Source organism: Canis aureus, chromosome 27, assembly GCF_053574225.1.
Source record: "Canis aureus isolate CA01 chromosome 27, VMU_Caureus_v.1.0, whole genome shotgun sequence".
Taxonomy (NCBI): Eukaryota; Metazoa; Chordata; class Mammalia; order Carnivora; family Canidae; genus Canis; species Canis aureus.
In genome coordinates, this window is record NC_135637.1 from 45,674,391 (window position 1) to 45,693,400 (window position 19,010).

General features: G+C 40.8%; 1 long non-coding RNA gene across 1 annotated transcript; it reads right to left on the reverse strand.

Moving 5' to 3' along the window:
- Window positions 1–257: 257 nt before the first annotated feature.
- On the reverse strand, window positions 258–18,847 carry LOC144299406 (uncharacterized). The gene is made up of 3 exons (XR_013366149.1): window positions 18,662–18,847; window positions 17,619–17,718; window positions 258–2,520 (listed from the first exon to the last, which is right to left on the reverse strand). It is a non-coding gene; the product is annotated as an uncharacterized LOC144299406 (long non-coding RNA).
- Window positions 18,848–19,010: the final 163 nt, after the last annotated feature.

The window sequence follows — 19,010 nt, forward strand, 5'->3', positions numbered from 1 at the left end:
CGTGTTTCACATGTGGCTCCTTCTAAGCCATTCTTTCCTAAAATTGATAAGTGGATATTTTATCTTATGTAGTCAATAATACTTAATTTAGTTTTCTTTTGGCATATTTCTAGAAGTCGCCTATTCATTCTACTAACCACAGGAACCATAAGTAACAGTGAATAAAAATCAGCTCATGCAAATAATTTTTATACCCATCAGGACATTTGATACTCAAAACAATCTAGTAAGGTGGAAATCATTGAAAAAATAAGAATAACAGTAGTTAACATCAGAGTATTATTGACAGGTGAGTTTATTTATCATTCTCAATTAAAGATGATTTAAAAAATTGGGGGGACTTTAAATTGCCAAGGTCAGATAGCTGATATCCCATACATATTTCAACTCAAGTGTTAACAGAGAATATTATTTTAGAATAAACGCATCTTCAACATGAACTTAAGAAAAATACTTAATGAATATAAAGTGATAATGAAAAAATTCAAGGTGACATTCTTCAATCATGAGTAGAGGGAAAAAACCTGAGTTAGCAGTATTGCCCAGAAAATGTGCGTCCACTTCTCTGATCATGCCAAGAGGCCACCACAGGCTTTGAGAGTGATGTGGTGGTAGGAGATGCTCACGAGGAAAATGAAGTCATAAAGCCTGTCCTGGGAGTACTGTTCTGAAAAAGGCAGCTATGTGCTTAGATAGACAGCTGCGAGGGCCCAGTGGTTAGATTCGAGGATATTTAACCTCTCTACATCTGAACTTTGAAAGAAGCGTGTATTGGGATCCTGCTTTGGGGTAAGATGCAGCAGGGTGCAGTATCCCAAAGTTGCCCTGCAGAACACAAATGCACAACAAAAATAAATCTTATTTTAACGACACTGGAGAGCTGTAAATGCAGCAAGGATCCAATGCACTAAATTCAGGAAAGGAAAGAGCCCTTCCAGGCACTTCCTGTCACTTTCCCTCCTTTATTTTTATTCATAAGATTTATCACTGCCCACATTACACAGGGCAGACACTTACTTGAAACCCTTACAGCCAAATATCTTTGAGAATTCAGGCGTTTTCTACCTTAGAAAAGCAATACAGTGCATATATTCTACTTTTATTGTGTGCCCCACAGGACCAGGGGCAGCAACCCCAGATCAAGCGCATTAATATTTCTGTAACTAAGATATGACTATTCACTGTAATTGTGAGGAATAAAGATTATAGATGGCCTTTTGTTGACTTAGGCCAGGAGAAGCCAGAGGAATTATGCAGAAGTTTTGGTCTTCTGGGGTTTTTTATTTCAGAATTGTGCCATAGAGAGCATGGAGCATGATATTTTTATCGTTGTCATTAAATGTCCATCTGTCCCACTAAATAAATGCATGTCCTGTGGGGACAGGGACCTTTCGAATGTGAACTGTGTAGCCCAGATTCTATGACAGCCCATGACTCGTGAGAAGCTCTTAGTACATGAATAGATGACACTTTGCAAAAGGGACGCCCAGGAAACTAACAAAAAATGGAGCTGCTTTGTCAACCACAAAACAAATCTGAGTGCTTTTCATTTCTTCATCAGTATTGAGTCATGAGTAACAAGACTTTTCAGCTCAGCAGATTTGGGTATCTTGAAAAGTTACAGTCCTCCTTTATATTGAGACATGAACAACTCAAATGCTTGATGTAGATGGAGCCTGGAGAATCATGGCAAAATAACGTCTCTAACATTTCCTACTAAAAAGAGGGAAGTAATTTCCTTGTGAAGATGATCTCTATAAGAGCTCTTCACTTAAAATGCACCAATTCTTCCTGAAGAATGGTGGTTTATAAACAGGATTCTATCAACTGTTTATGTAGTAAAATTACAAGGAATAGGGGTCATCCCAAAACAGAAATATGTACTAACAGCACATTCAGCAAGAGAAAATTGGATGAATATAAGATTCACATTGTATCCATTAAAAGACATTTCTTAATACAAAATATCTCAGCTTTTCATTCTATTGCAATCTTCCTGTTAAATTAGATCCTGAGAGGTCACAGAACTTATGCCTAAATCACACGGCACTGGAAAGTGGAAAAGCTATAGGAGTCAATTTTTTAAATAAACATAAATGAGCAAAATTTATAAAAATGCACCAATCAACGAGTCTTCATTTTACCTTCTGGGAGTGTATAAAGTCTGTTGCCAAGATACACAGATGAAGATAATGCCCGTGACGTTGTCCCCGAGTTTGCAGCACATGTTTTTCTCTTCTTAAGCAGGCAAAAATGATACAAGAACGTCAACTGCCACAAAAGCACATTTTTCTGGTAATAAGAACTGAGACAGGAAGAGAGCCAGTCTGAGCTGGTAAAGAAGTTGGGGCTTGAACAGAACTGTCACTGCTGCTCAGGGCTTGGTCAGTGGGAGCCACAGAAGGAAGTCTCCTGAGGAAGAGAAAGCATGTGCAGATGTACCACCAGCAAGCCCAGCATGACAGAAGGCAGAGGCCTAAGCCAAAAACAGCACTCAGCTCTGGTTTCTGGTGTGTCCACCTAGGGAAGGACAATACCAGAGGTTAAGCATTTACATCTCCCAGACCTTTCCCAGGTTTTGTCACAGTGCTTTGCATGTACTTACGCCCTTGCTGGATGAGCAGCCTGTAACTGAACAACCCTACTGTATATTCTCTTTGCCAACATAGCCTTCTTCTGACCACACTGATTTGGGGGATAATCAGTAGAAGAAGAAATGCAAGATAGCCTTGAAACAGTATTTAAATAGCATCATCCCTATGAAAAAGGCATCTGATCCCGTCCACATTTACAAACGTAATGCAGCGTTTGCTGTATACTGCTCTACGTACACATCATGTTGCTTAGAAAACCCAAGACCCAAGCAGAAAGCACATGATGGGAAGGCGGCAACGCAGTGAATGTGGCCTCTGGAAGTTGACCAGTAGGAGTCCCAGAAAGGCATTACTGAATTAGTAATCATAAGCAAATGACCTGATTTCTCAAAGCCTCAATGTATCTTACATGACAATTATAAATAAATCCAATGAAGCACTCAGGACAGAGTCTGGCCTATAGTTTGAGTTCAACGTGTGTCAGCTGTTGGTATTATCACTACGAATCGGCTTTCCTGCTATTTTTTTTTTAAGATTTTATTTATTTATTCATGAGAGACACACAGAGAGAGAGACAGACAGAGACACAGGCAAGGAGAGGGAGAAGCAGGCTCCATGCAGGGAGCCCGACGTGGGACTCGATCCCAGGTCTCCGGGATCAGGCCCTGGGTTGAAGGTGGCACTAAACTGCTGAGCCACCAGGGCTGCCCTCCTGCTGAATATTGTTCAATACTTTGTAACAATTTCTAAATATTTTAAGTTTAATTAGCGACATTAAAATAATAGAATTTACTAATTGGAATTGGAATCGTCTTGTCATTTTAATAATTCATACAGTCTTATATAAGTTTCTACTTCATAACAAAAATTATTTTCAAATGTCACATCCGTTATCCTACTATGCAGGAATGAACTCACCTTTTTTACTCCTTATCTTAGAGCATGCTACATGAGGTCACCAATGTGCAAAGCAGCTCCTTCCCCGGGCAGCCCTTGCAAAACAACACACCTGCTTCAGAAACATCAATGCCAGCAACAGACCTCAGGAATTGCAGTTATTTTACAAGAAATGGGTAGCTTGAAGAAATGAGAGGTAATGAAGGTGGCTGCAAAGACTCATCTTATTTTGCAGCCAATGAAATTGCTTAAGTGTCAAGTCTGGATGTTTCTCTATTAATAAACATTTCCAATTACTGAGGAATTTGGGTATTGGCTTCAATTTGACCTTTATAGTAGAAACGCATATAGCTTCCAGGACTTGACAATAATGACAACTTCTAGAACTTCAACACGGATTTCTTAGGATCCTCATTTTGACACCATGATACGTAGGACATGTCTTGCCCAGTGGGAAGGAAACATCTTTCAGATAGAAAGCCGTTTCAGCTGCCAGAACAAAGTATGTCTCACCCTAGCAGCAGCCCTGTATGCCTCTCCTGCTCTGGACTGCTCGAAGGGGAACATAAGTGTCATGTATCCCATATTTTGAGGGAAAATCCCAACCACACACACCAAACCTTCTGACAATAAATCCATCAGTTCTCATGCACTATAATACTAAATAGAAATGAAATTTTCATTATAAGATACCAAAATCACATTATTTTCTACTCCCTAATATTAACCCACAAGTCTGCCGCAAGAATTATGTGAGGATTTTTGCTCATGGTTGTGAAGAGAAGTGGGACTTATGTGTGTGGAATTCTAGGTTTCTATGACCTTTAATTATTGTTAAATATGTTGAGAATAAACACAAATTATTATTTGTGGACTTTCCTTAATCTGTATCTAACAGTTACCTTCTATGTCACTTACTACTGCAAACTGTTGAGAGATTTCCTCTTAGTTAACCTTGACTCTATCAGCATCATCTATAAGAAAAAAAAATAGTAACTAACTATAGGCATTAATATATTTCTTATTGGATTTATACTGTTAGTCCCTTTCCAAAAAAGGCTCTGAGGAAGCTAGCCTTTAAACAATTCCTTTCAATTTATAGAACAGCTTCATACGACTTTTTTCTTAGATGGTCACAACAGCCCTATGAATGAATTTCTTATTATTGTGAGAAATTTGTGATTGGAAAAATGTCTTGGAGTGGTCAAGTGGCTGGTCCAAGATCATATGGTCTCCAAATTCCACAGCCAGAACTCCAGTCAGGGTTGGCTTAATCTGGAGGCTGTACTGGATGCTTTCCACTCCACCATACCCCTCCACACATTGGAGATTAGATCTTTCCTATGTAATTAAGCTTGAGTCCATCACCAGGGACTCAGAATTACCAAGAATTTAAGAACATGCTAAATTTCTAATCATCCTACAAGCCTTAGACCTTACTTTGTCCCAAGTAACAAAGTCATCACCGGACAGCTGGCACCAAACTCTTCCAACACAGCAGCAAAACCTGCTCTTGAATCAGTCAGAAGCCCTTATGATCCTGGCTTGGGACATGGTGACCAATATATCCAAGCAGAGCTAGTAGACTTCTACAATCTCAAATTCTTCGTCTAGTACATTTGGATATGAATCTGATTGCTTCCAGCTTTGTCAGCTATGTTAGTAGAATCATTCATGACTTTAAAATCCCCCAAATAGTATGGAAGGCCAGTTCCAGGGAAATATAGTGTATTGTCTAACAATAGCAACCAAGACTGGGATTGATGAGTACAATGAGGTGCAAGAAGCTCTGGATCATTCCAGAGAAGTTTCAGATAACTTGTGTTCTTTGATTTGTCATGATTCAGGGCTCAGAACTCCCGCACAATATAGAGTCTACACTCTTTATTAAAATATAGATCACATGGATTTAGTTTAGAGGAAACTATGCTTACTCGGATAATGAACCAGTATATAAAACAACAGGATCATGAGCCAGTTTCTTGAGGATAACTTATAACTGGAAATAAATCAATTAGGGGAAATAGAACAAGATAAAATGCAATCTCAGGAGATATCTTGTTGTAATTGAAACCTAAGTCATTTTACCATGTCTAGATCTTTCTACTGTTAAGCAGTCTTCAAATATGTCTCCTCATCTAAAAGCTTCCATTGAAAAAAAATCTATGTGGGTCTACATGTCAGACAGATTTGGATTCAAAGCAGAATTTCCTAATTTCTCAGTTTGCAGAAGTTACCTAACATCACAGGATCTCCACTTCTCATCTGAAAATAAGAATTAATGTTTGTGGTTTTTAATATTATTCTATTTGTCATCTCTAGCCCATAGAAAAAAATCAAAAGTATAAGTTAGGCTATAATTTCAAGTATGAAAGTGTTACAAGACTCTGATATCTTGATATGTGGTGTCCTCAGACCACTAGAACTATGATGTCCATTTTCAGTTTTTTTCTAAATCTGTAAAATAAGAGTCTCTACAGTTTGTAGAGAGTTGACTAATGTTCCTAAAAGTTGGCCAGCTCCAAGAAAATGTGATGTTTGTGAATAAGTTTTTGGAGATCCTCTCTTTACCTTTCAAGGGGTGTTGTACCCTGTGGGCTAATCCCCAAATGCCCCTCACCTCATGTGCCATTGTGGAGCTATAAAGACCAGAAGGGATGAGTAATGCAGTGTCAACACTTCAAAGCCTGGATGGAGGGAACATCTTTATATATGACAAGTGGTATGGCTATACACAGATGGCTTAGTCCTAAGTACCCTCCAGGGTCCACACATTTCACAATAATCTTTTCAAAATAATTGCTGCCACTTGAGTAGTACCCTCAGAAAATTACCACGTTGTCAATTTATTCTCTAGCTTTTGAAATTCCGTCTCCCATTTCCCTAAGGTAACAGACTCTAATGTCTTAAATCTCCAAACATGGGAAGATACATTTGCATTATATATTACATTAATATTTTCTTCACTCCCTTAGCTTATTTTTTAGAAAGTAAGTGTAGACTTTGGGTTCATATTAATGGAGTTTATGATTAATTATTTTCTACCTCATTAGGTTTTCTTTTTATTGGCAAAATGGACGTCAATGTTGAAGGAGGTCTAGTAGGGTAGAGAATTTTTACACCCGTGTGCCACAAAGTATCCTCTTTATAACTTCCTAGAAAAAGGGAACTATTTTCCTATAATGTTGAGGTTGCCTGCTTCTTTTTCAAACTCAAATTTTGTCTTAGTGTGCAGTTTGCATGTTTATCACTCAAGCACTTGATATAGGTTTTTAAAATAGTATGCACAGAATAGCTACTTAATGCATTGTTCTGTAGCACTGCCATGCTTAGCATATGGAAGGTGGTATCTGATTATTATTTTTTATTGTATTTTTATCATTGTGGGAAAGAAAGACTTCTGGTCTTTTCAGCACTGCTCCTAAACTGCAGGGATAGCAGGGTATTATTTACACTTAAGCTTTATCCCTGAAATATCTAATAAAATAAAGAAGTTCATTTGATCCTGAAAAATGTCAAATTATTAATGTCATTTTTATTCAATGTATGTAACAAATATTTGTTGTGTCTATCATTAGTTAACTTACCCTTGAACTAGAATTTGTATTTGTTTACTCTCTTTTCAAGCTGGATCACTCAATTTTTTTTCATGAGAATCCATCTCCACAACTAGGAAGGTACTTACTGGTAAAAAGTGTAAAGGGAAAAACAGCTTCTGTGAAATGACTGGATCACCAGGAGATGTGTGGCCATTAATTCAGCCCGGAGACATCCTTCAGTAAGTCAGAAACCAGATAGCTAACCAACCAGGATCATGCAGACCAGAGACACTTATTCTCAGTTTCTCCACAGTTCAGCTTGTGTTACTGGGAAGTATGAAGGGCTATCAGGTAAATCTTTTGTTAGAGATGATGTAAACAAATAATGCTTATTTTCTTGTTCCAAAAGAATCATTTCCTCACAAACAGAGCTTACTATTAAATATACTACACAGGGAAAAAAAAAAAAAATAAAAAAAAATAAAATAAATATACTACACAGGGGTGATGGGTGGCTCAGTCAGCTAAGCATCCCAACTCTTGACTTCCACTCAGGTCATGACCTCAGGGTTGTGAGACCAAGCCCAGTGTCAGACTCTGTGCTCTGTTCAGCACAGTCTGCTTGAGATTCTCTCTCTCCATCTCCCTCTGCCCCTGCTCATGCTATGCTCTCTCTCTTCAAATAAATAAATAAGTAAAATCTTAAAATACAGTGGATATTAACCTGAAATATAACTCCACATAAACTCTTAATAAGCTCATTGTACCAAATGCAGGTGCTAATATCCCTCCCTTTCAATCCATCAAAAAAAATATTATCCTATGAGTACACAGTTTGCACTAAAATTTTATATTAAGTTATGTTGGATATTCATATATGAAAGGAAAGGACTAATGATAAGAAACTGAGGAGTGTATAAAACTAGCCAAATCAGGGACACCTGGGTGGCTTAGCAGTTAAGCATCTGCCATCAGCTCAGGGCATGATCCTGGAGTCCCAGGATTGAGTCCCACATTGGGCTCCCTGCATGGAGCCTGCTTCTCCCTCTGCCTATATCTCTACCTCTCTCTCTCTCTCTCTCTCTCTCTCTCTGCCTCTATCTCTCTCTCTCTGTCTCTCATGAATAAATACATAAAATCTTAAAAAAAAAAACTAGCCAAATCAGATAAGCCAGAGATATGTCTCATGGGAATATAGAACAAAAAAATACTTGTGTATTTGAGTCATAAGAGCAGAAAAGAGCATTCATGAGCATTTATTTATCCTTGATGTTACTTGGGGACAAGGCAATTATGTCTCCACCATCATTAGCTGGAGTATGTACAGAGCAAAGAGGAATGCCCTGTTCTCATGTTTTAGTACAGTTTATCCAGAAGACTGGAATACTCCACTCAAAATGAATCATCCTTTAATGCAAAACCAATCCTAGGAAAATTAACAGGACAACCAGAAATGTGTTATTCCAAAGACATTGCCCAAATGCCTGCAACATAGTACATTTTCACTTTTGTTTGTAGAATGGTCGTATGACAGTCAACGAAGAAAGCACCAAAGAATTGCAAATACACAAATATGAGTTAGTCACAAGTTTAATGAAGGGCTATCCAAGAAATCATATATGGCAAGTAAGCATCCCAGTTAAGGGGTAAGAATGTGATAATAGCAGTACTTTATACACATTTCATTTATCCCTCCTGACCACCCCATGAACCAATATTCTCACCCAGATGAGAACACTGAGCTTTCATAAGGTTGTGGATTTGTCCAAACTTACAGAGAATGCATAATGCAGTCACCATGGTACACTGAATCACAATAGCAACAAAAGCAAGGGCATATAACAAATTCAGAGAGATCAAGTCAACCCTTTAATGACTTTTGAAATGACTAATACTAATGCCAAGAGGCACCTGGGTGAAGCAGTCGGTTAAGCATCCTGCTCTTGGTTTCAGTTGTGATCTCAGGGTTATGAGATCAAGGCCCCACATTGGGCTCTATGCTCAATGCACAGTCTGCATAAGATGCTCTCCTGCTCCTCTCCACTGCATGGCCTGCACGTGGGTGTGTACCCTCTCTCTAAAATAAATAAATAAATAAAATCTGAACAAAAACTGCCAACTACCCTTTTTTTATATGGAACTGACCACAGCTCTTCCATAGTGGACAATGATACTAAAGATCAATAGATTTAAAACTCATAATTAAGTATAATATTTTAGCAATTTTTTGACTTTGGTGGAAACAGAAACAACTTCTCTCCTAAGAAATATTAGAGACATCCACATAAACACAATTTATGACAAACCATAGTACTTCTTTATAAATGTAATAATTTTTGATTTACTGACCATAAGTACTATATTACATTTGTGTTATTTTGTTTAGTTACCATGTGTTTTACTTTGTTTAAGTGCCATGCTTACAAGTGCCATATTATACTCACAGGGGCAGTGTACCTTAGTGGTTAAGATTAAAATAAAAAAAAAAAGATTAAAATCAGATTATCTGGACTCTACTAATTTCCAGCTGTGTATCCCTTAAAAAAAAGTCCTTGATTTCTCCATACGTGTTTCCCCTTTTATAAATGAAGAAAATAATAATAATTACTCCATAGAATTGTTGAAAGGATTATATAACTTAACACATGTAAGGTACTTAGGATAGGATGTAGCCTATATTAAGGACTCAGTAAATTTTTGTAATTATCATAATTATTACCCAATCTAAATATAAGTAAGCTACATTATGATGGAGTTCTATTCTGTTTCTAAAACGTAAGTGGATTCACTAGCATTAAATAATATCGGTTATTAAAAAATAGAAGATTAATGCATCTACAATGTACCCAAACTGGAAGTATATGTCTTGTGCATCTTTGCACATGGCATTTCTTACTGAAATCGAACCCCTGAACTTCTTTCCAATCACATAAGAAATAGTGCAGGGTATATATTAACCAATTTGTGAATTCTATCCTGATTTATTTGGGTCACACTCACCAAACAAATGCTCCTTCTCTGCTTAACCTGAGTCACATTACACAGTGTATGGAAAGTGTTGGAGTGCATATTTTCATATCATCTGTTGGATTCATTACATAATATTTTAACACCCAAACTATACTCTCTAGTTCACAAAACATCACAGTTGAAACCATGTCAGGGAGTCAGATGGAAGAACTTTTCTCCCTTGGACTGGTTCACAGGAGCTAGCCCGGCAAGTCAGTTAATTTCTGTAGCACACATGCATGGTCTCTACAGGCTCCTCATTGGCCATAACTCATGAGCAAATGTACATTAGCTCATTGGCTGCTCTGAGGGGTTAAATTCAGAGTATTTTCACTCAGAATAAATTTTTGGCACAGTGTAGAAAAACAATTGGGTAAGACAGAGTTTTACCTGGGGTGCCTGGGTGGCTCTGTTGGTTGAGCATCTGACTCTTGGTTTCAGCTCAGCAACTGATCTCGGGGTCATGAGTTCCAGACGCACATGGGCTCCATGCTCAGTGCAGTCTGCTTTGGAATCTTCCTCCCTCCTCCTCCCCCTTGGTCCCTCTCCCCACTTTCAGTTTTACCTAACACAATTTACAGAAAAAGTGAAACTTAATGATACTGAAAATCAAGCTTGTTTCGTGTCTTAGAGTAGGCTGGTGAGTCTGAAGAGGGATGCCCAGATGGCTTTTAACTGACCCCAGCCCTGCCCTCTTGGATCTGCCCCCAGCACCTGGGAGGACTTGCACAGTCAAAAGATCAGTTCAGAAAAGACTTGTTTTAGCCCTCACCTCATTGTGGGGTCCCGCACATGGTTACGAGCCCTCCTGAGTATAATATTTGACCTCTTCTCAGGCAGAAATGACTAGTATTTTGCTGGGGAGAGTAATGAATCAATACTTATGGCACTGACCCCCTTTGCCATGTCCTTCCTCATCCCTGTCCTCAAGCTCCTGCTCAGACTTGTCATCAGCACACAGCAAAAGCACTGTGGAGTAATTATCCTGTCACTTAGGGAGCAAACACAATTTTCTGTGGATGCAATCTCAGTCTCTACATGCAATGAAGAAAGTCTGAGAAGGCAAAGCTCCTGTTGATTAAGATAAAGACGTGATGATGGCTTGTTTCTCCAGGGTAACATGTAGAGTCACTACAAATGAAGACCATTAGTGGTCACTACAAATGCAGTCATTAGTGGTCAAAGGTAAGCTGCACAGAACTGAATGCCAGGGAAATCAAGCCCATTTTTATTAATTTCCTTACCTTTTTCCCACTAAATATTATTATTAAGCTGCCAACAAGAAATCAACTTACTGTTTGATATTTCCACATTTAAATTCACCAGGAGGGAGAGAACACACACACACACACACACACACACACACACACACAAATAAGGCTGTGTATTAACAGAAGGAAGGTGGCCAAAGGGAGAAGTAGACACTTTTGGGAGCCTGGACAATGTTGCTTCAGGAGGAAATTACGTCAGAAAAATGTAAATGCGAAAACATGTCTTAAGTCATCAGTAGATGAAATGCGGTTGATTATATAAAATTGAGAACTAAATATACTTAAAATTATGATTCTATTGATGTCAAAAACCAGATTCTTGAAGAAAGTGATTGAAATGAAGTTGGATTTAAATCCATTTTTAAGGACTTTTTTTTAGACCCATCAGATCAAATAAGAGTGAATGTTTGAGAAGGGATAATTTTCCTCACAAGGAAGGGACTAATTGTCCTCATAGGTTTTCCTAAATATACACACTTTAGGTGTCTTTTCGGACAATATTTAGCTCACGAAGTTGATTTTATACTTAGAAATTATTTAGCAAGAGGGCCCCTTGGTGGCTCAGCGGATGAGCATCTGTCTTCAGCCCAGGGTGTGATCCCGGGGTCCTGGGATCAAGTCCCACAACAGGCTCCCTGCATGGAGCCTGCTTCTCTCTCTGCCTGTGTCTCTACCTGTGTGTGTGTGTGTGTGTGTGTGTGTGTGTGTGTCTCATGAAGAAATAAATAAAATCTTTAAAGAAAAAAGAAAGAAATTATTTAGCAAGTTACATTTATTTATTTATTTATTTATTTATTTATTTATTTATTTATTTTTTTATTGGTGTTCAATTTACCAACATACAGAATAAAACCCAGTGCTCATCCTGTCAAGTGCCCCCCTCAGTGCCCATCACCATTCACCCCTACCCCCCGCCCTAGTCCCCTTCCACCACCGCTAGTAGTTCGTTTCCCAGAGTTAGGAGTCTTTATGTTCCGTCTCCCTCTCTGATATTTCCCACACATTTCTTCTCCCTTCCCTTATATTCCCTTTCACTATTATTTATATTCCCCAAATGAATGAGAACATACACTGTTTGTCCTTCTCCTATTGACTCACTTCACTCAGCATAATACCCTCCAGTTCCATCCAGGTTGAAACAAATGGTGGGTATTTGTCGTTTCTAATGGCTGAGGAATATTCCATTGTATACATAAACCACATCTTCTTATCCATTCATCTTTCATTGGACACAGAGGCTCCTTCCACAGTTTGGCTATTGTGGACATTGCTGCTAGAAACATCGGGGTGCAGGTGTCCCGGCATTTCATTGCATCTGAATCTTTGGGGTAAATCCCCAACAGTGCAATTGCTGGGTCGTAGGGCAGGTCTATTCTTAACTCTTTGAGGAACCTCCACACAGTTTTCCAGAGTGGCTGCACCAGTTCCCATTCCCACCAACAGTGCAAGAGGGTTCCCTTTTCTCCGCATCCTCTCCAACATTTGTGGTTTCCTGCCTTGTTAATTTTCCCATTCTCACTGGTGTGAGGTGGTATCTCATTGTGGTTTTGATTAGTTTTTCCCTGATGGCAAGTGATGCAGAACATTTTCTCATGTGCTTGTTGGCCATGTCTATGTCTTCCTCTGTGAGATTTCTGTTCCTGTCTTTTGCCCATTTCATGATTGGATTGGTTGTTTCTTTGGTTTGAGTTTAAGAAGTTCTTTATAGATCTTGGAAACTAGCCTTTTATCTGATACGTCATTTGCAAAAATCTTCTCCCATTCTGTAGGTTGTCTTTTAGTTTTGTGGACTGTATCCTTTGCTGTGCAAAAGCTTCTGATCTTGATGAAGTCCCAATAGTTCATTTTTGCTTTTGTTTCTTTTGCCTTCATGGATGTATCTTGCAAGAAGTTACTGTAGCTGAGTTCAAAAAGGGTGTTGCCTGTGTTCTCCTCTAGGATTTTGATGGAATCTTATCTCACATTTAGATCTTTCATCCATTTTGAGTTTATCTTTGTGTATGGTGCAAGAGAGTGGTCTAGTTTCATTCTTCTGCATGTGGATGTCCAATTTTCCCAGCACCATCTATTGAAGAGACTGTCTTTCTTCCAATGGATAGTCTTTCCTCCTTGATCGAATATTAGTTGACCATAAATTCAGGGTCCACTTCTGGGTTCTCTATTCTGTTCCATTGATCTATGTGTCGGTTTCTGTGCCAGTATCACACTGTCTTGATGACCACAGCTTTGTAGTACAACCTGAAATCTGGGATTTTGATGTCCCCAGATATGGTTTTCTTTTTTAAAATTCCCCTGGCTATTCGGGGTCTTTTCTGATTCCACACAAATCTTAAAATAATTTGTTCTAACTCTCTGAAGAAAGTCCATGGTATTTGATAGGGATTGCATGAAACGTGTATATTGCCCCGGGTAACACTGACATTTTCAAAATATTAATTCTGCCAATCCATGAGCATGGAATATTTTTCCATCTCTTTGTGTCTTCCTCAATTTCTTTCAGAAGTCTTCTATAGTTTTTAGGGTATAGGTCCTTTACCTCTTTGGTTAGGTTTATTCCTAGGTATCTTATGCTTTTGGGTGCAATTGTAAATGGGATTGACTCCTTAATTTCTCTTTTTTCAGTCACATTGTTAGTGTATAGAAATGCCATTGATTTCTGGGCATTGATTTTGTATCCTGCCACGCTACCAAATTGCTGTATGAGTTCTAGCAATCTTGGGGTGGAGTCTTTTGGGTTTTATATGTAGAGTATCATGTCATTGGTGAAGAGGCAGAGTTTGACTTCTTCTTGCCAATTTGAATGCCTTTAATGTCTTTTTGTTGTCTGATTGCTGAGACTAGGACTTCCAGTACTATGTTGAATAGCAGTGGTGAGAGTGGACATCCCTGTCTTGTTCCTGATCGTAGGGGAAAGGCTCCCAGTGCTTCCCCATTGAGAATGATATTTGCTGTGGGCTTTTCGTAGATGGCTTTTAAGATGTCGAGGAATGTTCCCTCTATCCCTACACTCTAAATAGTTTTGATCAGGAATGGATGCTGTATTTTGTCAAATGCTTTCTCTGCATCAAATGAGAGGATCATATGGTTCTTGGTTTTTCTCTTGCTGATATGATGAATCACATTGATTGTTTTACGAGTGTTGAACCAGCCTTGTGTCCCGGGGATAAATCCTACTTTGTCATGGTGAATAATTGTCTTAATGTACTGTTGGATCCGATTGGCTAGTATCTTCTTCAGAATGTTTGCATCCAGGTTCATCAGGGATATTGGTCTGTAATTTACTTTTTGGTGGGGTCTTTGTCTGGTTTTGGAATTAAGGTGATGCTGGCCTCATAGAACGAGTTTGGAAGTACTCCATCTCTTTCTATCTTTCCAAACAGGTTTAGTAGAATAGGTATGGTTTCTTCTTTAAACGTTTGATAGAATTCCCCTGGGAAGCCATCTGACCCTGGACTTTGTGTCTTGGGAGGTTTTTGATGACTGCTTCAATTTCCTCCCTGGTTATTGGCCTGTTCAGGTTTTCTATTTCTTCCTGTTCCAGTTTTGGTAGTTTGTGGCTTTCCAGGAATGCTTCCATTTCTTCTAGATTGCCTAATTTATTGGCGTATAGCTGTTCATAAGATGTTTTTAAAACCGTTTGTATTTCCTTGGTGTTGGTAGTGATCTCTCCTTTCTCATTCATGATTTTATTAATTTGAGTCTTCTCTCTCTTCTTTTTAATAAGGCTGGCTAATGGTTTATCTATCTTATTAATTCTTTCAAAGAACCAACTCCTGGTTTTGTTGATCTGTTCCACAGTTCTTCTGGTCTCGATTTCATTGAGTTCTGCTCAAATCTTAATTAACTCTCTTCTTCTGCTGGGTGTAGGATCCTTTTTTGGAGATGTTGTGCTTAGAAGACCTATCGAGTATAGAAAGAGCTACATTGAAGTCACCAAGTATAAGTGTATTATTATCTAAGTATTTCTTGACTTTGGTTATTAATTGATTAAAATATTTGGGAGCTCCCACATTCGGGGCATATATATTGAAGACTGTTAAGTCCTCTTGTTGGATAGATCCTTTTACTATGATATAGTGTCCCTCTTCATCTCTCACTACAGTCTTCCGGGTAAATTTTAGTTTATCTGATATGAGGATGGCTACTCCTGCTTTCTTTTTAGGACCATTTGAATGGTAAATGGTTCTCCAACCTTTTATTTTCAGGCTGTAGGTGTCCTTCTGTCTAAAATGAGTCTCTTGTAGACAGCAAATAGTTGGGTCCTGCTTTTTTATCCAGTCTGAAACCATGCGCCTTTGGATTGGGTTATTAAGCCGGTTCACGTTCAGTGTTACTATTGAAAGATATGAATTTAGTGTCATCATGATATCTATTCAGTCCTTTTTTTGTGGATTGTACCACTGAACTTCTTCTTAAAGGGGAATTTTAAGAGTCCCCCTTAAAATTTCTTGCAGAGCTGGTTTGGAGGTCACAGATTCTTTCAGTTGCTGCCTGTCTTGGAAGCTCTTTATCTCTCCTTCCATTTTGAATGAGAGCCTTGCTGGATAAAGTATTCTTGGTTGCATGTTCTTCTCCTTTAGGACCCTGAATATATCCTGCCAGCCCTTTCTGGCCTGCCAGGTCTCTGTGGAGAGGTCTGCTGTTACCCTAATACTCCTCCCCATAAAAGTCAGGGATTTCTTGTCTCTTGCTGCTTTAAGGATCTTCTCTTTATCTTTGGAATTTGCAAGCTTCACTATTAAATGTCGAGGTGTTGAACGGTTTTTATTGATTTTAGGGGGGGGATCTATTTCCTGGATCTGAATGCCTGTTTCCCTTCCCAGATTAGGAAAGTTTTCAGCTATGATTTTTTCAAATACATATTCTGGCCCTGTGTCCCTTTCGGCGCCCTCGGGAACCCCAATTAAACGTAGGTTTTTCTTCCTCAGGCTGTCGTTTATTTCCCTTAATCTATCCTCATGGTCTTTTAATTGTTTGTCTCTTTTTTCCTCAGTTTCCCTCTTTGCCATCAACTTGTCTTCTATGTCACTCACTCGTTCTTCCACCTCGTTAACCCTCGTCATTAGGCCTTCTAGTTTGGATTGCATCTCATTCAGTTGATTTTTAATTTCTGCCTGATTGGATCTAAATTCTGCAGTCATGAAGTCTCTTGAGTCCTTTATGCTTTTTTCTAGAGCCACCAGTAGCTGTATAATAGTGCTTCTGAATTGGCTTTCTGACATTGAATTGTAATCCAGATTTTGTAACTCTGTGGGAGAGAGGACTTTTTCTGATTCTTTCTTTTGAGGTGAGGTTTTCCTTCTAGTCATTTTGCTCAGTGCAGAGTGGCCAAAAACAAGTTATATTGGGAAAAGGAGAAAAAGAGAGAGAAAGAAGGAAAGAAAAGAGAAAAAGAAAAAAGAAAAAAGGAAAAAAAACGAGAAGAAAAAGAGAAAAAAAAAGAAAGGAAAAAAAGGGTGGGGGAAGCAAACAGAAATCAAAAAAAAAACCAAAAAAAAAAAAACAAAAAACAAACAAACAAACAAACAAAAAACCCACGGGGGAGTATCTTCTGATTCTGTATACTTTAAGTCCCTTGACTTCCCCTGGAACTTGTCCTTCTAGCTGGTCTTCTGGGGGAGGGGCCTGTTGTGATTTTCAGGTGTTAGCACTTGGGGGAGCTGCTCTGCCCCCTGCCTGGTGCAGGACTCAGTGGGGGTTGTTTACCCCGTGAGGCCCCAGGAGGAACAACCACAGTGGCTGCTCTGGAAACCTGGATTCAGCCCCCGCAGTAACTACGGTGCTCTCTGTCTGCAGGGCCTGGAGGCTCTGGGGGGCGGGGCCGCTGCTCTGCTCAGCTCGGGGCAGGAGCATCCTTGCTATCCTGGGCCCTCTCGGCCTCTGCCTGTCCTGGGGGGAGCCCGGATCCTGGGCTGTGTCCGGTGCCCTGTGCTCCCGGTCTGCGCTGTTGGATTCGCGCTCCCGGCCGTGCAGCCCCCTCCGCGGAGCCGCTGCCCGAGCCCCTCCGAGCTGCTCCGGGTCCCGCCGTGCGCGCTGCAGCCCTTACCGAGCTCGGGGCACTCTCCTGGGCGCGCAGGTGTCTTGTTAGTGTCCCAGGGAGCCCGAGGGCATCCCCGCCCTCCTGGGGTCCTGCTCCTACTCCCTGCGGGTGCCCTTCCGCCAGGGAAGGTTGGTGCAGCTCCTGCTTCTCCCGGACGGAGCTTTCCTGTCCTGGGGGCACTCGGCCCGGCCTTACCCCGGTTCCTCGCGGGGCCCCTCCCCTTTGGAGGCCTTTTGTTTCTTTATTTCTTTTTCTCCCTCCTTCCTACCTTGAGAGAATCGGGAACTCTTCTCACTGTAGCATTCCAGCTGGTCTCTCTTTCAATCTCAGGCCGAATTCGTAGATTTTCAGGATGATTTGAAGGTTATCTAGGTAATTTGGTGGGGACAGGTGATTTGGGGACCCTACTCTTCCGCCATCTTGCCCCTCCTCCCTTTGTATCTTTAAATAAAAACTGTGCACACACGTGTGTGATGAACTACAGCTTATGTTTGCTTGTGAACCCCTCAGACCTACCTATTCTAGAGTAAGTGTGTAATTAACATTTACTGTTGGTCCTTCCACACTTTGCTCTCCTATTTCCCAACCATTTCCAACTGTTAGCATGGCTATGCTTCGCTCAAACCTCTCAGATGGCAGTAATCATGACAAGTGCTTACATAGGACATGTTTTGTGACAAACATTCCTCTACATGACATATATATTTCGCTTAATCCTCACAACCATCATATGAAACGGATACTATTATCATCTCTATTTTACAGATGGAAAATAAATCTCTCTATTTTACAGAGAAGTCAGGAAACTTGCCCAAAGTCATGCACCCAGCCGATGGCAGAGGGAGGACTTGAACCCTGAGGTCTGAGCCCGTTCTACATAATTACTCTCCTGGCCCTGTCACCAGCTCATTCTCTTTAGCTGTGACCAAGAGTTTTTAATTTTGATTATTTGAAGTTATTTTCATTTTCAAAAATTCCTTGACGATTCAAATCCCAATCCTCTGAAAAGATTTTCTCAAATAAATGTATAAAGTACAAAGCAGGGGTGCCCGAGTGGCTCAGTTGGTGAAGCATCTACCTTCAGCGAGATCACGATCTCAGGTTCCTGGGGTGGAGCCCAATGTCGGTCTCCTAGTTCAGTGGGGCGTCGGCTTCTCCCTTTGCCCCTCCCACTGTTTGTAATCTCCCTCTCTCTCTCTCTCTCTCTATGTGAATATGCATATATATATAAATATCAGAGGCCCCGAAGGGGTTGCCGGCGCGGCCCCTCAAGCTCAGGCCGCAGTCTCCGCCCCGCGGCCCCACACTCACGTCACCCAGGTGGAGGGCGTTGACCTGGGCCTGGACCAAGGGCGGCTGCGGGGACCCAGGCTGTGCGTGCGCTTCCCTCTCCGGCGCCTGGCGGGGAGGTGCGGCGCGAACCCGGCGGGCGCGGCCGTCAGCAGCGGGAAGCGGCCTCCCCAGGGCGGCCACGGCCCCACTCGCGGCCCCACACGCGGCCCCACACGGGCCGTCGCTCCCCACCGCGCGCCAGGGCGGCCCGGCCCCCTGCGTCTCCCGGCGGGCCTTGCGGCGGCGGCCTCCGCGCGAGGGGCCCCGAGGCCGCCTGGGCCCCGGAAGGCCGCGCGGACGCGCCCGGAAGCCGGAAGCCGGAAGCCCG